At 45.4% G+C, this 15,834-nt stretch overlaps 1 protein-coding gene across 1 annotated transcript in view; it reads left to right on the top strand.

The window, feature by feature from the left end:
• Positions 1 to 15,834, top strand: part of Dscam (DS cell adhesion molecule) — a 444,522-nt gene that overhangs the window by 266,361 nt on the left and 162,327 nt on the right. The window lies entirely within an intron of this gene.

Raw genomic sequence — 15,834 nt, 5'->3', positions numbered from 1 at the left:
TTCAGCCATTTTAGATCCTCTGTTGAGAGGTCTCTGTTTAGGTCTGTACCCCATTTTTAGTGGATTATTTGTTCTTGTGAATACCAGTTTCTTGGGTTCTTTGTATATTTTGGAGGTATATGTTGTTGATATCCAGTTATTCCAGCACCATTTGTTGAATATGCTTTCTTTTTGCCATTGTATTTTTTTGCTTCTTTGTCAAAAGTCATGTGTTTGTAGGTGTGTGGATTGATAGCTGGGTCTTTGATTCAGTTCCATAAATTTGGGGATGTTGTGTATTCATTGGCATTGAATTTTAGGAAATCTTTTATTTCGTCCTTGACCCATTGATGATTCAAGAGAGCGTTATTTAATTTCCATGAGTTTGTGGGCTTTCTGAAATTAGTGATTTTAAGCTGTTGAACTATAATTTTAAGCCATGGTGATCCAATAAGATACATGGGGTTATTTCATATTTTAAGCCATAGTGATCCAATAAGATACATGGGGTTATTTCATATTTTTGTATCTGTTGATTTTTGCTTTGTTACCTAGTATGTGGTCAATTTTTTAAAAGGTTCCTTGAGGTGCTTAGAAGAAGGTATATCCTTTTATGTTTGGTTGGAATGTTCTATAGATGTCTGTTAAGTACATTTGATTCATAATGTGTTAATTCTCCTATTTCTCTATTAATTTTCTGTCTGACAGAGCTGTCCAATGGATGAGAGTGTGGTGTTGAAGTCTTCCACTATTAGTGTGAAGGATTTAATGTGTGATTTAAGCTTTATTAGTGTTCTTTTACATATGAGGGTGCCGTTGTATTTGGGGCATAGATGTTCAATATTGAGATTTCCCCTTGATGGATTTTTTCTGCAACTAATATAAAATGTCCTTCTTTGTCTCTTTTGATTGATTTTTGTTTGAAGTCTATTTTGTTAGATATTAGGATAGCTATACCAATTTGTTTCTTAGGTTCATTTGATTGGAAAAAATTTTCCCAAACCTTTACCCCTAGGTAATGTCAGCTTTTGTGGTTGAGGTGTGTTTCTTGTATACAGTAGAAGGATAGATTCTGTTTTTGTTTCTAATCTGTTAACCTGTGTCTTTTTATGGGTGAGTTGAGTCCATTTATATTAAGGGATATAAAGACCAGTGATTGCTAGCTTTTGGTAATTTAGTTTTTATCATTGGTGATGTTATTGTATGTGTTTTCCCCTTCTTTGGGATTTGCTGCTGTGAGATCATCAATTGTCTGTGTTTTTGTGGATATAGCCAACTTCCTTGGTTGGAGTTTTCCTTCTAATACTTTGTGTAGGGCTGGGTTTGTGGCTAGGAATTGGTTACATCTGGTTCTGTCATGGAATATCTTGTTTTGTCTGTCTATAGTGATTGAAAGTTTTGCTGGGTATAGTACTCTGTGCTGGCATCCGTGGTCTCTTAATGGCTGCATAATGCTTAACCAGGACTTTCTGGCTTTCATTGTTTCAATTGAGAAGTCGAGTGTAATTCTGATAGGTCTGCCTTTATTTGTTACTTGGGCTTTTTCCTTTGCAGCTCTTAATTTTCTTTCTTTATTCTGTATGTTTAGTGTTTTGATTATTATGTGGTCAGGGGATTTTTTTTTTATACAATCTGTTTGCTATTCTGTAAGCTTCTTGTATGTTCATATGCATATCTTTCTTTAGGTTGAGAACTTTTTTTCTATAATTTTGTTGAATATAGTTTCTGTGATTTTGAGTTGGACTTCTTCTTCTATCCTTATTATTCTTAGGTTTGGTCTTCATGGTGTCCCAGATTTACTGGATATTTTGTGTTAAGCTTTTGTTAGATTATATGTTTTCTTTAACTGATGAGTCTATTTCCTCTCTTGTCTCTTTAGCACTTGAGATTCTCTCTTCCATCTCTTGTATTTTACTGTTTATGCATGCATTTGTGGTTTTTGATCTTTTTTTATAATTTATTTCTATAGTTCCCTCAGTTTGTGTTCTTTATTGTCTCTATTTCAGTATTCAAGTCTTGAATCATTTCTTTCACCTGTTTGATTGCTTTTTCTTGGTTTTTGCTAAGGAATTTGTTGATTTCTTCCAATTCATTCCTAGTCCCACAGAGGTCTCTGGCTTGGGCCTGCTCCCTCAGAGGTGGATCCCTTGTACCTGTTCCTGTGGAGGTCATTTACTCAGGCCTGCTCTGGCTGAGGTCGCTGGCCCAGGACTGTTCCCACAGATGTCCCTGCCTTAGACCTACTCCCACAAAGGTCCTTGGTTTGGGCCCAGTCCCACCAAGGTCTCTAGCTCAGGTCTGCTCTCTTGGAGGTTCCCAACTCATGACTGGTCCTGAAGAGGATTCTGGTTTGGGCCTGTTCCCTTGATGGTCACTACTTTGTACCTGATCCTTTGGAGGTCGCTGCCTCTGACCTGCTCAGGCAAAGTTGCTGGCTCAAGTCTGCTTTTGTGGAGGTCACTTCCTTGAGCCTGCTCCAACAGAAGTTGCTGCCTCAGAACGGTTTCCTCAGATGTCCCTTGGCTTGGGCCCCGTACTCCAGAGGTCTCTGACTCAGGCCTGTTCCCTTGACTGTCTCTCCCTTGTACAGGTGCTCCTGTGGAGGTGTTGCCTTGGGCCAGAGGAATTTTCTTAATTGAGGTCACCTCTTCTTCCTGTTAGTAGCCCTGTGAGTCCTGTGAGGAGCCCTGTGAGCCCTGTGTGCATGCCCTGGGAGCACATGAGCTGTGTGAGCCCTGTGAGGAGCTCTGTGAGCCCTGTGAGGAGCCCTGTGTGCCCTATGTGCATGCCCCGGGAGCACATGAGCTGTGTGAGCCCTGTGAGGAGCCCTATGAGCCCTGTTTTGAGCCCTTGGAGCACATGAGCCCTGTGAACCTTGTGGGCATGCCAGAGCATGCCTGAAAAGGTGAAATTGGAGAATTCCCTCCTGTAATTCATTCAGAGTTGAACACAGACTCAGACCACAACTCTCTCCTCTCCCTTGAGGAAACCCAGGTCTGACCTCTGCAGAGACAATCTGGAATGCTTGTGTTAGGACACATCCAAAGTCAGCATCCCCAGAACACATTGGCTGATGAGATTTTATAATGCAGGGCAAGTCATGGTGGGGTGTCTGAAGCCATCAGGGCAGGAACTGGCCATCTGTTCTTTGTAATTCAGACAAGGCTAAGCAGAGTGGCCAAGACAGGTGAGGTCAGTAGAACTCTGTGCACACACATTCTTCCTATTCATCCAAAAATCCCCTCACTGTTGAACAGTGGATTTGAGAGTGCGAAGTTCATGTCCACGTTTTATGTCTTGCCACTCTGCTATGGATATTAAATCCAACAGTAGTGGAGAGTAGCTCATATACTCACTGGCCAACAAGAACCTTGTCATCACGATACTGGTGAGCTGGACTATAGCTCATCTCATGCCAAAGAACAGTGGGTTTGCATGGTTCAATATATTAAAAAGAGATATGTAGGATTTTACAAATACAGTAGAGTATTCATCTACACCACAGAGAGACTGAGAAGGTAAAAGGTGCTCCGGTGATTCTAATTTCCATGTTTGTGTTATTAGTCTATTTTAGTTACACAATGAAATGCCTAATGCCTAACTGTCTATAAGCCTGTTTTGGAAATTGAAAGACTAAGGTCCTGATTCTGGTGATGAACCCTAAGCCACATCACACTATCACAGATGTCATCCTGGTGGGAGCACATCAGAAAGGAAGAGCCATTACCAGACAGGAAATGGATGCTTTTTCAAAGTTATCTTTCTAGGTAAATGCACACAACTCTGTCTCAGTCTTCCTGCTGCATGGGCAGCATTTTAGTGCATGGCAGGGTAGCATTTGCACCTTATCTCATACTCAGTGATCCTGGAGACCATGTCCTGTGTTTGCGCCTGTTGAAATAAGCTACTGTGGAGATGGAAAAGTAGCGGGTTCCAGCCAATGTGCACCGGAGGAAGGAGAGAATCAGACCAGAGACAGCAGACATTGAGAGGAGGCTTTGGAAGGTGATGTTTTCACTTCTCTGCTTTCTGTGGACGTCTAAGCACAGCTAGAGACTGAGACTTCCTGCCTCGGGTGTGCAGGCTGAGAGCCTTGTCTTCTGTGCCTTGCGCATAGGCAGAATGGGTCAACATTAGGAGTGAAACATGGTCAGGAAGTGTTTGCCATTCCGAGTTTACAGTCATGTCTTAGGATGTCAAGAAGGAAGGGAGGGCTTTTGCTTAAAACTTACTGACAGTTTCACAGGTATTGGGGATGTTCTCACCCTGACGATACTGGCCATGGTGTGATGCTGTTTAGGGCTCATCACCAGAGCCAAAATTTTAGTCTTTGGATTTTCAATTTCCAGAACTATAGCTGACTAGACCTCCCACCTTTGGGATTGGGTCTTAACTAAAGGAAGATTGTTGTTAGGTGTGGATCTTGAAGGCTGTACTAATTCTGGTTCTTTTATGTGTCAATTCTCTAGGCATGGTTCCTCAATACCATCACAGATGACACTATGAAGGTCTACCACAATATTAGCATTTAAATTGGTAGCTAATGAATAAAGTATTTTTTTGCCCTCTATAATACCGGTGGGCCTCATCAGCTAAAGACCTTTAAATAAAACAATCACTCAACCTTCTTCATATCAGTAAGTGTACAGATGTGTTTATACATCAAACTTATTGAAACATCTGGTCCTGGTTAGGAATAGATTCATTCTGTTTTCTCCTGTTGCTGACTTCAAATGCACTCTGGGTTATCTTCTAGCCCATCACAATGGTCAGTCCAATTTAGACTGTGATGTTCTGCCCTCCCTTGGCCTGGAGCATCCAGTCTTTTTATTCAGGACTGCTTGCTCCTATTGTGTTGGGGTGATACAAGAAGGCAGTGGGGGACAAAGGATCTTTTATTCACCTTGGCTCTGGCTATTTCTCTAATGCTTGCTGACCATCAAAGCCCTCTGTTTGACAAATGGTCTACATCCTAGCACCATTCTTTACTCCAGGCAGTGTCCTGTGATTCGGTTCAACTCTCACACTAATGACCTGGAGTTAGCATCAGGTCCCAGCAAGACTTCCCTGACTTCAGACACCAGCGGTAATTGGAGTTCTCAGATGGCCTCCTTTTCTGCCTGGCAAGTTCTGAGTTAAAGGTCAAACAACCTCTTTGTGTCTGATAATTTGTTAGAACAACTTATGGAACTCAAAACTGTACTCAGCGACATAATGACAGAGGATCCAAATGAACAGCCAGATACACCGGGACATGTTGACAACATCTGGAAGGGTCCTTGGCTCACGGTTCAGGTGTTTCTGTGCTTGTATATTTGGGCATTGTCTCTATCTCAGAACACTGATATGGTCACCTGTTAGTTGACGCTATTCCTGGGCATGTTTGAATAAATGTCTACTCACCACAGGTAAGCAGCCAGCAGCAGAACAGAACACAATCAAATAAACAAACCATCCAAGTACATCTTGGTGAACCAATGAACTTCGTTAGGGTTACGTGCAGAAATATGGGTGAAGGGTTAGTTACAGGAACAGAAATCATTCAAAGCCATCTGCATCACCAAATCCCACCCAGCTTGAGTGACACTCATGAAAGCTGGAAACCTGGAGGACACTGCAAACTTCCAGTACCTCAGCAGCTTAGGGAGTATTAGTCTAGGCAGCTCAGTTGGTCTGAGCCCCTTCTACTCAACTGGGCTTGTCAGACCTTGTCCCGGTCAGCTTCAGAGACTTCCTGGAGGGACTGAATTGTTTATGTCATGAGTTTAGCAAGCTTACCTGCAGTATGGAATGTTTCACCAGCACTTACACCATCTTGAATGTTAAGCAGCTTCCCTCAAACATGGAAGAAAGTTTGACGTGGGAGGATATTGTTACACCACCAACAAGAAATCTCTTTGAGTCTCACTGTCCAGAGCTTGTATTTATGTTCCCGAAGTATGATTTGATTAAATCATCGGCCATGTGATAAACTTGAAATCCAGCTGCTCCTACTCCCAGATGTCATGGCTGGGGCTGAATATTCAGCCCTATGATTGTAGGCTTGCTTCTTCTGAGATGGATAACCCATCCTTGGAAACTCATTTGTCCCATAATGAGTCACTTCAACAGCACACGCTCAGGAATGACCAAAAGGGCCTACTAGTAATAACAAAATACAGTCATAACTCAGGGAATTCCATAGGGTTTTGAAGTTGTGTCAAGGAAACCAGAATAAATGATGGATACACTGTTTATTGGGGCACATAACCAAATATATATGATTTATCTAATAAGAAATTTCCAGACATCTTTTCACACATCCCCAAGTTATGGGACATGGAGGTAGATGACTGTGCCTTCTCTGTGATACCCCTCATCACACACAGAATCTCCAACCTTGTGACCTCAATAACCTTCATAACATCAGCCTTTTAAAGGCTTTAAATTACAGTGATGTGAAAATTAACCCAATACAAGAGACAGAAACATGGAGCACTCCATCATCAGGACTGACTCACAAGGCAGAAAACATGGGAATGATTACAAACATATGGCAAATACTGTTCTATTCAATACTGTATGTGTGTCTGTTTGCCCATAGCTGGAAACACCTAAATGCTTTTTCACGGTCTATTCCAGGCAGGCCTCTATGTATTTGCTGAGTATCTGCGTGTCATGCAGTATCATACCACATGTGATTTTTAATGGTCGGTGTGCCCCACTGCATGCCTAGCAGAGGGAATACATAGTCCAGCTCTCAGTGGTCTGGTGTGCATCTGGTCCTTCATAAGCTCAGCTGCCTCCACAGCAGAGCAGCCTCCGCCCTGCTCCCCTGATAATGGGAAAGAGGAAGCACTGCATGCAGTAGGAGCCTCTCAACCTGAATATGGTCCCCTGCCTCCCCACAATACAGCGCGAAGGAGAGTGAGGGCATCCACGGTGATTTTACAAATTCTAGAGTTTTCCTGGCAAGCAGGGAAGGAGCCCCAAGGGTGGGACTTGGAAACCCAGGTAGCACCAGCTCACAACCCAGCCACTGGCTCTTTCCCATCCAAGTCCTGTGTGTTCCAGAGCAGCCACCCTCGGTGAAAGCCCTTTCCCGTTCACGTCCTGTGTGCTCCAAAGCCGCCCTCCGTGAAAGCTCTTTCCTGTTCAGGTCCTGTGTGTTCCAAAGCTGCCCTCCGTGAAAGCGGTGCTTAATTACTTCCGGCAGCCTCCATGGGCAGAAGACATCAGTAATCTCTCAAATTCTCTCATTAGTGCTGAGGTTGGGATGTCAGCTCGGACCCAGTGCAGCTCAGCAGCCATCACTGGGGTGTCGCCCAGCACTTCAGGGGTGTCTTAATGTGTGTGCTGCCCTTTCTCTGATAAGCAGCAGAGATAAAGGAGACCACAGAAAAGCCGTCAGGGGATGGAGAAATGCTGGGTCTATTCTTCAGTGGGGAATGTAAAATGGCCGTGTATTACATCGCGTTAGCAGCCATCAATCAAAAATGTCCACGTCCATTGTAAGTGTGCAATCTTGAAGCAATTACGGTGGACCACTGATGATATAGCAGCCGGCTTGAGATGCTTATTTCCAGCTTTCCACACGGACCAAGCAGGTCTATTTGTTTGACTTCTTAAAGGCAAAGCCCCTCCCTTTCCCCATATCTGAATCCATGCCCTTGATTTCTCTTTAAAACAGCTAAGCTCCTTTCCACTGCCGGATATTATTTTTTTCAGACATGCTGTAAGCCTGTAGGAAGCAGGGGATGCTAAGATGCTGCAGGGACCAAGCTTCTAAAGAATCCATCAGCCCTCAAATCTCCAGGTCAGGCTGCAGGCCTCAGCACTGCAGAGGAAGACTCAACCTAGTGCACAGGCCATCTTCATAGTTTTAAGAGGCCAAGGTCATAAACAAAGGTCACTGTGAGTGGGATTTATGAGGTAGACTATGATGGAACTTAAGATGTCAGGGAAACCTCAGCTTCTTCTAAAACATCCCTACCAAGAATGTGACAGGATGGGGCTTTCTGCTGGTAGGATTGTTCTCAGCCCTTGTAAAATTATCCCACTACCCCTTCCAGGCATGAGGCTGCCTGGGTGGAGCTGCACACCAGACCTGGCAGTTCCTCACTCTCCTCTGGCTTCATGGAACCACTGCCTCTGCTTCTACAACACCTCAAGTCAATGCCCAACCCCAAATCTGTATCCTAGGCCACACAGAATGCTCACAACAGATTCCCAGATCCATATGATGCTATACACAGAAGCCAAAAATAGTGTGTGTGTGTGTGCGTGCACATGTGTGCATGCGTGTGTGTACGCGTGCGTGCTATCTCAGCACTATAGTCTAGATGCTGCTAAGACAGATGGGAGACAGAGATGGGAAAATCCCCAGAAGCTGGGAAACTGAAGAGCCCAGTGCATTCATGTGTATACGTGTATACACACATACACACACATTAGAAGGTAAGAGTTAAAACCCAAGGTTGATTCCTGACCCCCACAAACACACTGTAGCAAATCACCCCAGTGTTTGCATGCATGCACACACACACACACACACACACACATTTTTTTAAATTAAGGGTTTTTAACAAAGGGTAACCAAATGTCCCAGTTTCCATGGGACTCTCAGTTTTAATGGGTGACATGGGATTCCCCTCTTTATGCTGTGATTACCATTGGTTAATAAAGAACTGCTTTGAGCCTATGGCAGGGCAGAGGAGAACTAGGTGGGGAAAGCTACGCTGTCTGCTGGGAGAAAGAAGGGCAGAGTCAGAGAGAAGCCATGGAGCTGCAATACACTGAAACTTTGCTGGTCGGCCACAACCTCGTGGTGATGCACAGATTAGTGGTGATGGGTTAAATTAATACATAAGAGTTAGCCAATAAGAAGCTAGAGCTAATGGGCCAAGCAGTGATTTAAATAATATAGTTTCTGTGTGAATATTTTGGGGCTGAGCAGCCTGGAAACAACAAGCAGCCCTCCTCCAACAAATACTGACTGTCTAGTCCCTGGAACAATTAGAAATCAAGGAACTGACATGTAAATTTTGACTTTTTAGTCTATGTGCTATGGACTTCTATCTGTTTTTCTAGTTTTACTTTTTAGAGGTGTGTGGTGCTGTCTTAATCATTGTGATATTGGAATTTTTAAGAGTGACAAGACATTTCTTGACCCAGTTGGGCTTGGTCTAAGGTCCTGAGAGGCTGGACACTAACAGACTTCAAAGATTGGCCTGAGGCCGTGGCTCCAAGTTTATTGTCTGTTATCTCACACAGAGGCTGATTTGTGACAGTTCTCAGGGGAGTATGGAAATTGGAAGCAAGCTTATTAGAATTGGGGGGAAAGTCAGAAATTAAGTAAAGGCAGGAGAAAGTCCTGAGGATAGGAGTTATTTACAAGGCTTGGTGGGAAGTGTGTTGAATTTCCCTTTTTTTTCAGTTTTTAGAGGGCCATGCCAGGAGCCAGACAAAGGCGAGGCATTCCTGAGCAGGCAGGCTAATCCTCTGGGCTGTGATTCGCTGGTCCAAAGGTGGGTCCACCCACTCTGCACATGTGCCTGTGGTTTTTCATGTGCTGTGCACCCAGTTAGGGGTAGGTGACATCTTTCACACCCCCAAATGTTGCCCATTCCTCTTTGTCTGAGAAGTGGCTGGGGGTGGTCTCCTAGGTGGAAGCTGCCTTCCCGTTTGAAGCCATCCTCCCTTCCAGTTCAGTCTGCTACAACTAGCTGCATTAGGAGAAAAAACAGACACTAGACCTCATGTCTGCTCTTTGCCATCCAGGCTCAACCCTACCTCTCCTATAATCCATCTCCTTATACCCAGATACCAGGCCTCTTGCTCAGCTTCCTCGGTGCTCCCAATTCTACCGTTTTAATCTTAATCTTATTTTTAATTCCGGTCTCTGCTATCACTTCAACATATAGGCCAGCTTGCACTTAATACTACGGGCTCTCTTCCCTTTCTGCCCATGGAGAAGTGGGTCCTGGTTCAACGGTGAGGTGCTTCTCCTTGTGTTGTTATTGAGCAGGGGGCTTGCCAGTATCCTGCTCCCCAGGAACCATTTTTCCTGTGGTACCTGCTGCCCTGAGGAGGGTGTGAGGTTCTCACTGCACTCCTTCAGCCCTCTGGGCACTTTTCTGATGACCCTAAGCAACAGGCACCTGGAACTCACCGGAATATTAGGGCTGCTCCTTTCCAGCCCCTCCTTTCTTCCTTCTATCCATGGAAACTTCGGAGAGCCCCTGCAGAGTAACGAGATGCATCTGTCTGCCTTCCACCAGTCAGAGACATAGAGTTCTAAGGCGTCCTTATTTGGCAGTGCCCAGAATCAAGGCAAAAGAGAGGTCACACCCCACCCTCTCTGCCGTCACTGCCAGCAGCAACTCTAAAAGCAAGAGAGAAAAGATGCCGATAACTCAAGCATCCGCATGTGTCTTTGACCCAATCCCTGTAAGTCTATTCCCGTGGAGGGACGTGAGGGTGGGGAGAATCAGGAGATAGGTGCCCATGGGAAAAGGTGCAGGCGGGAGGACAATGATGGGAGGAGATGCAGGATAGGGGGAGGGGCAGATGAAGAATAGCGCAGGTGAGGCATGCCCAGTGGACAGGAGCATAGGCACAGAGAACTGTGGAGCTCGGTTCTGGAAATCTTGGCTAGGTGCCCAGGATTCCCAGGTGCTCCCTGTCTGGAGAAGGAGTGATGTCATAGCCTGAGAGCATGGCAGTGTTCCCGAAAATCAGCCTTGGGGTCCTTCCACTTCAGGGCTCCAGCGCATTCATGCAGCCTTGGTTTGAGGATTTGCACTCTGTGTCCATCATCCCAGGAGGCAGTGGTAGACCAGATGACATGCATGTCAGTAAATGTCACTGATGGGCACCGGAGTTTCCCACACAGCCACGTGCTGACAGCTGAACCATGGCTGGGGCGACATGATGCCTTTGGACACATGGGCAGGAGTATTCTCTCTGCCGCTCACATCTCTCTTCCCATAGACTGTAATGCCTGCCCAGGTTTTCCTGATGCCAGACAGCAATGAGGAACACTGTCTTGTGGGAAAATTGCCAGGGCAGAATCTAGCCCTTCTGCAAGCAATCACAGCAAGGCTGTACCTGCTCACTTTGAAATAAATTCTCTTTGGACTTGAGCAGTTTTACTCATGTAGGTGTGTAATGCATCCTGATGAGTCTCACCTCTGCCTCTCTTGTCTCGCTTTTTATAAACCCTGCTTTTGTGCACCCTGCCCCTGGCTTGAGGACAGAACCTGAGGTCTAGGACACGTCTGCAGCCCCACCTTGCTTGCCTTCAGCTGTGCACGCCTCTTGCCTTCAGCAACTTGCATTCTCATCCTCACCCCCCACCCCCATTCCTCCGGAATTCATCTCTGAGGCCTCTTAGATCTGTGTCATAGCAAATAAACTGCAAAGGAGGCACAGAGTTTTAACGAGGAGATGGAGAATAATCCACAGTGGTGCAATCGTGGGATTTAATAAGACCTGGACTGAAGTGTGTATGATGAAGAAGATCATAGCCACAGCGAGAGAGAGAGAGAGAGAGAGAGAGAGAGAGAGAGAGAGAGAGAGAGAGAGAGAGAGAGAGGGGTGCGGGGGGGGGGGGGGGGGGGAAAAGGGCCAGAGACACNAGAGAGAGAGAGAGAGAGAGAGAGAGAGAGAGAGAGAGAGAGAGAGAGAGAGAGAGAGAGAGAGAGAGAGGTGTGCGCGGGGTGGGGAGGGAGGGAGAAAGGCCAGGAGCACTGCAGTGTAGTAGATTACAAAGGGTCTCCTTGTGTCAACAGGAATATGCATCATCTGGTTCCCTTTAGCTGAGCACTCTGGGGTTTGAGAGATGGAACGGCTATCACGGATAGATGCAGCCTAGATTTCCAGAGCTCCCTGCCCACCCCATCACTGTGCGGCCAGTGTGAGTCACTGTATCCAGGACCCCATCTATATCTAGGGAAATTAATGTGGTAGGAAGTAGCAGTGGATATCCCAAGGGAGCCCTTTCTTTCTTAGTCCTTTTCTCCTCTATATATACTGATCCAGTCCAGAGCCCTGGCCCTTTAGAGGCCATGGAATAGAATGCTGAAATAACGTGTAAAAAACAGAATATTCTAAAATCCTGAACGGCTGCTATGCTGTAGTCAAGACTGGCTGGACAGCTGGCTTGATGGCCTGTGATTACTCAAGGGGCCCTGTGCTCAGAAGCTACCCATGCTGAATTAAAGCACCGTTGTCATCCTCTTTCCATGTCTTCGTAATTTGGACAGAGTTCCACGATTGCATTTTACGTCTGTGTCTGCTGCTTTGGGGGCATGGAGTGAAACAAGCCTCAGAAGAGACACTAGTCTCATCCTATTTTGAAAGCCAGAACTTACTGTTCAGTGTTTTTTTTTTAATTAGTTCCTCGAGATTTTGTGTAATGTGTTTTGATCATGCCCGCCCCTCTCTTCCAGTTTTAATACACATAAGGAAGATATTAAATATGTTAGTTCCATTCCCCTTTGCTGCCTCTTCACTAGGAAAAAAGAATATGTATGCACACATAGATGCATGACAGAACATATCTGCATGCGTGTGTGTATCTGTGGGTAAAACAGATTCTGTGTTTATGGATCCCAGAAGTACCAAGTAAAGCCAAGGAATCTAATCAACCACTACTAGTTCAGCCTGTGTCCTCTCCAGGAGATTTGATTTGCCACACTCTGTGTGTGTGTGTGTGTGTTCGCGCGCGCATGTGTGCATATATGCATGAATGCACGCATGAACATGTGTGTGAGCATTCATGTGCAGGTGCATTCATAAAAATGCAAATAAATACATGCCACAGTGCACATATAGAGGTCAGAAGACACCCTCATGTGTTGTTCCTCATGTCTCACCTTGTTTGAGGCAGGGTCTCTTGCTGTCTATCGCTGTGCTGGCCCGTGAGCCTCTGAGGAGTCCTCTGTCTCTGTCCCCATCTTGCCGTAGGAGTGCTAGGATCACAGGTGCATGCTAATGCATCTGGCTTTTGTCTTAGTATTGGGGATACAAACAAAGTCCTCATGCTTTCCTGGGAAGGACTTTGCCTGCTGAACTAATTCTCTGGACCAATTATTGTGCTGCAAATGTCACCTCTTGAAGATTTTTTTTTCTTTGTGTGTCGTTCACTTGTTTTAATTCCTTACCATAAAATGCAACCAGATTTCTGCAGGAAGATCTCTCGACATCCTAAAGTTGGCATGAGCAAATAGCGGTGTTCACCTAGCCCTCTAGACACAGGATTGCGTCTAAAGCTCAGGTTATAGCGTGCAGCAGTGAGCTGGGGGGGGGGGGGGGGCAGAGCTTTGAAAATCCCAGACCCAGGGAAGTCGGTTCAGGCACTATATAAAGATAAGTAATAAGGACCCACCATCAGGGGCACAAGTCAGGGAGATAGGAACACAGTTGGGAGATAAGAAGCAAAAAGGAGGGACCCATGGGAGCTATGTCATGTAGATGGGATCTGCTTTGGCACCAAGCAGCCCCGACTCTCAGCAGCATCAGACAAAGAGCTCTCTGTTTTTTGAACATTGTGCCGTCTGTGAAGGACTTAGTGAGCTTTCTTCTACATCAATGGCATTTTGGCATTTCCTCTAGAATTCTAGACAAAATCAACTATTAATCACATATAACACCTGCCTGCCTGAATGACTGAGCTCTGCCCCCCCCCCGGGCATGGAATTATTTCCTTTGTCCCTTAAAAACTTAAAATGTGTCTCTTGGTTTAGTGTTGCTGAGATTAAAAACTAAAATGTATATTTAAGGAACTTCACCTTCAGAGTGCAGGAAAACCCACTTCCCATCTAAGGCTGTACCATGGCCTGTCCTTATTGTTGCCTCTTTGTGGGAAATTTATGTGGCCCAGTATTCTATCCCAGTGTGTTCTGCCTTTGTGTCTTCTTACTAGGAAGAAAAGAAAAAAGAGAAAGAAAGCCTACTAATTCCTTCTCTTGTAGAGAGCACCAAATAACCTTTCAGCACCAGGGGATTCAGAGTCTGACATCTGAAATGGTGCATAGTCTTCTCTGCTGAAAGCCTTTGAGACAGGCAGGGCTGGTGAGGAGCCACAGAAATTCATCATAATTGCCTGATTCTGCACTGACACATAACTGTTCTCTGTCTCTGAAGTCATTCATGGGGAGAGTTTAAAAGACTGACAATTAGATGGTGAATGAGACATGTCACGTGCGTCGTGGAATCCACCGCTCCTCAGAGAGAAGTCGCTGCTTTCCGCTCAATAGAAGTCAGTTGAACTGTCACCTCCGGTGGGGGCTGACATCACTGTCAGAGACTCAGGTGAGAAGGGCATGGGCATGCTATCACTTGAAAAGGCTAAGCTTCCAGAAACTCGCGGAAAGGCTTTTAATCTTCCCAGGGACTGTGCTTCACCTCGGGCGGATGTCACTGAAGAATAGCCTCCTTTCATTTAAGACCCTGCAAAGCCAGTAAACGTTGAGTATCCCTTACCCTAAATGTTCATGACCAGAAGGATTGGGAGTTCTTTGTCTGGATTAGGGATGCTTAGCCTCCTGGTTAGATTTGTGCTTGGCGTGGAAAAGAGCATCTGTGGACTAGGTGGCCTTGCTATTGGGCACTACATGTAAATTACCTCCTTCCCGGAGAGAAGGGGCCATAGATAAATCTTCCTTACTTGGTGCATCTGATGGCTTTGTCTTCCTTGCCGAGGCCACTGAGGCCAGCCCACCTGCCAGCTAGACTTCATGACTCAAACACTTCCTTCATCCCCACTGATTACTGGCAGGCTTGCATGTCCCTGAAGCATCCAGCTCTCCTGCAGCCCTGGCCCTGAAACTCTCAACTGAAGTCTGTGTACGACGGCTTACAAAGAGGCTCGCATGAGTATGAGCTGGCCCAGATCTCACTTCCCCAACCTGGACTGCCACATTTGAGCTAGTTTGTCTGAGTGTGTACAGATACTGTCCCTAATAGGAACGAGAGACCTGCTCTGCTCAAGGTTGAAAGTGAGATGCACTGGGCAGGAGCCTCAAATGCTGACTCTTCTGTAAAAAAAAAAAAAAAAAAAAAAAAAAAAAAAAAAAAAAAAAAAAAAAAAAAAAAAAAAAANAAAAAAAAAAAAAAAAAAAAAAAAAAAATTATTTAATATTCAAATAAGGACCTGATGTGTTTTGATCAAATTCATCCTATTTCTCACTCCTCTGATTCTCTAATGCTTTCTCTACCCCTTCGTCACTTTTCCCCTCAACTTCATGTGTTCTGTCTTTGTAAGACATTCTTTTAATACCCACTGTATCCTTTTAATGCTGCCTATATGTGCATGGGCACAAGGCCATCTGCTGGAGCATGAGCACCCTCTCAGGCCTGCATCCCTGCTCCAGCCGCCACGGTTGCCATAGACAGGGAAGGGACCTAATGAGTCTCTCCCTGGTCCACGTTGGGATTTCTGCTGACTGATTTTTGCTACCATACGTTCATGTGTACTGTTGCACTGTCATGATCAGAAAGTTCATTTTCACAGCAGACACTCACTCCTGCTGGCTCTCAAACTCTTCCTGCCCCTCTTCTGTAATGATCCCTGGGCCTTGGAGGTGGGGGTGACACAGCTGTCTCATTTAGAGATAGACGTCCCTTCTAGGCTCTTCTCCGCATCCTGAATAGTTGTGGATCACTGTGTGAACCATCATCTTCAGATGAGGGATGCAGGATGCAGCATCCTTGGGTATAAAGGTAGGTACTGTGGGGGTGGTATATGACAAAGGTTCTCCTCTAGGTCTCCGACCTAGCCAGTCACTGAAGTTTTTACCCCAGTTAATAGTACAAGAGAGGGTTTAGATGCCTCATCATGAAGTCATGACAGATTCCTCCAACACAGAACAC

The sequence above is a fragment of the Alexandromys fortis genome, unplaced genomic scaffold, assembly GCF_014885135.2.
Source record: "Alexandromys fortis isolate MF-2015 unplaced genomic scaffold, M_Fortis_MF-2015_v1.1 scaffold_128, whole genome shotgun sequence".
NCBI classification, from domain to species: Eukaryota; Metazoa; Chordata; class Mammalia; order Rodentia; family Cricetidae; genus Alexandromys; species Alexandromys fortis.
The sequence above is the reverse complement of the archived record's forward strand: the minus strand, read 5'-3'. Positions and strand labels throughout refer to the sequence as shown.